This window comes from Cavia porcellus, unplaced genomic scaffold, assembly GCF_034190915.1.
Source record: "Cavia porcellus strain 051 isolate PalLab524CR breed Dunkin Hartley unplaced genomic scaffold, mCavPor4.1 scaffold_4, whole genome shotgun sequence".
In the NCBI taxonomy this organism is placed as follows: Eukaryota; Metazoa; Chordata; class Mammalia; order Rodentia; family Caviidae; genus Cavia; species Cavia porcellus.
The window spans coordinates 50,545,554-50,547,877 of NW_026947487.1; positions in this window are offsets into that span (position 1 = coordinate 50,545,554).

Below are 2,324 nucleotides of genomic sequence, written 5' to 3' on the forward strand. Positions count from 1 at the left end.
ACGCAGACCACATGTGATAAAGGGCACATAACTCACAGCCAACCGGATCTGCATTTCCACAGGGTGACGCAGAGACACGCAGCACCCACTGCACACCCCCATGAGGCAGGTCAGTGCTCAGTTGTACAAATCGTAACATAAGAAGTCTCCACTCCCTGGCATACAGCAGTGGTTTTCCTTTCCTAATAAACCCCTCTTCCCATGCTGCAGTTCCATCCGGTACTTTGGTTAATATGAGTGAGGCAGTGATTTGAGCAGTGTGATTTTAGCATTTAACTCTGGGCTCCTCATCACTTCCTTGTTTGCCTTATATTTGATTAAGGCACTTTTCCCTCCTTTTGCTGGAAACTGATAAGAACAGAGCCTGGAGGGCCTCAAGGTTGTATGGGGACCTTGAGTTCTTTCTCCCCCTGAATCTCTTCTACTTTGGGAAAGAAGCAAGGAAAACTGGCACATATGTATTTTTAAACTCTGCCCTGTATTTTGCGGACAAAGATGTGATCTTCTCTCTTTTAGGTTTCTACCACTCATTGTCTAATACCCCTTGTCTCTCCCGAGGAGCTCTGATGTGATTTCTGCACCACTCTTGCAGGGGCCTCTAAAAAGCCCACGTCCTTCATGCAGAAAGTCAGGCTCTTGTGATGCCCTTCACCTTTCCCGCAACAGGTGGACCAAGCTGAAGTCTTTGGTGACTTTTTGGAGGTATCTGCTTTGTGGAGTAAGCTTGGTCATCTCCCACTGTGTTCACATGATTATGAGCAATGCAGGTTTCGGGGTTCTGGCTGCTTCCCCCATCACCGCTCTTGGTTCCATCACTTTTCTGGTCTTTCTATGCTCCCTGGAGCCTTCACCACCCAGCAGGGTTGGCGCCTGGCTAACTCTTAAGATACAAGACAGTCTCTAGTGCTGGCGTAGGAGATGTAGCAGCCTGTTTGGTTCTCCACAAACAGTCCTAGTGAATTGTGTTCTTCTTTTCTCCATCTGAGCAGGAGATATTCTCTCTTCCAGCCACAGCACATAGAGAAGTTGTCTGGGTGACCACAGTGCTCCTGTGAACTTACGTCCTTTTGCCTTCCTCCACCTATCTTGGCAGGGAAATAGTGCCTATGATAATGGGCCTAGTGACCAGAGGAAAGCTGAACTTCGTAGCTTCTCTTTAAGTTTTCAAAGGCGGCAGCTGGCCCCAAGTCAATGATTCCCTAAGCTTAGAACCTCCTTTATTTTAAACTTGGTTTTTAGTTAAGTTTATGGACTGCAGAAGAAGAAACTCCCATAAACTATCCCACTGCATGATGGAATCATTTTCTTTCCAAACCTACACTATCAAAATGTCATTTCTGCAAAGTGCTAATTCCTGAAAGTTGTCAGAAAAATAAAGGATGTGTTAAAAGGCTAAAATCATAGAAAGATGCACGTGTTAACAGAAGGTAGACCAAAGAATGTCCGCTTAAAAATGGCACTGCAGCTTAGTATGAGATATGACAGGGAGACTTCCTTATCTCCATTCAAATGAGCACAGGCAGTTCATTAGAATAACAGATAATTGTTTCTCACAGTTTAGGAGCCTTGGAGGTCCAAGATCAAGCAGAGGGGTGATTCAGGCCTGGGCAAGGATGGCTTCACGGTTTTCAGATGCTTGTGTCTTTCTGTGCCCTCTCATGGGAGAGAGACAGCAGAGAGAGAGAGAGAGAGAGAGAGAGAGAGAGAGAGAGAAAGAAAGACAGACAGAGATAAAGACAAAGTCAGACAAACATAGACACAGAAAGAGACAAACACAGAAAGCGGAGAGAAAGATAAGAGAGTCTAGGAAGTTTGAACTGCTTAACTCCTAGTATCCTCATCTCCAAATACCATCACCCTGGGGGGGTTAAGGCTTCAACATGAGTTTTCTGATGGGACAAAATTAGCCCATAACACTATTCATCTCATCTTTGTATGAGTCTACTTCTCCTCTATTGTTACATATCCATGTCACTATGAATGATTCATCAAAACTTTTTCAAAGAACAATGTAAAAATATCATGATGTAATTTATTCAGTTTTTTTCCAGATATAATGTTAATGTTCCCTTTTAACAATCCTCTCCTCCCTCCCTCTCTCCCTCTGTTCCTTTTTCTTTCTCTCTCTTCTCTCTCTCTCTCTCTCTCTCTCTCTCTCTCTCTCTCTCTCTCTCTCTCTCTCACACACACACACACACACACAAGTACACATGCATACACACATATACCTGTACATAGGCACATATGTAAATTCTCATCAACGAGCTTGGTTTAAGATGCAGCCTGGATAAATATGGAATTAGGGGAGTGAAATCAGTAGGAAA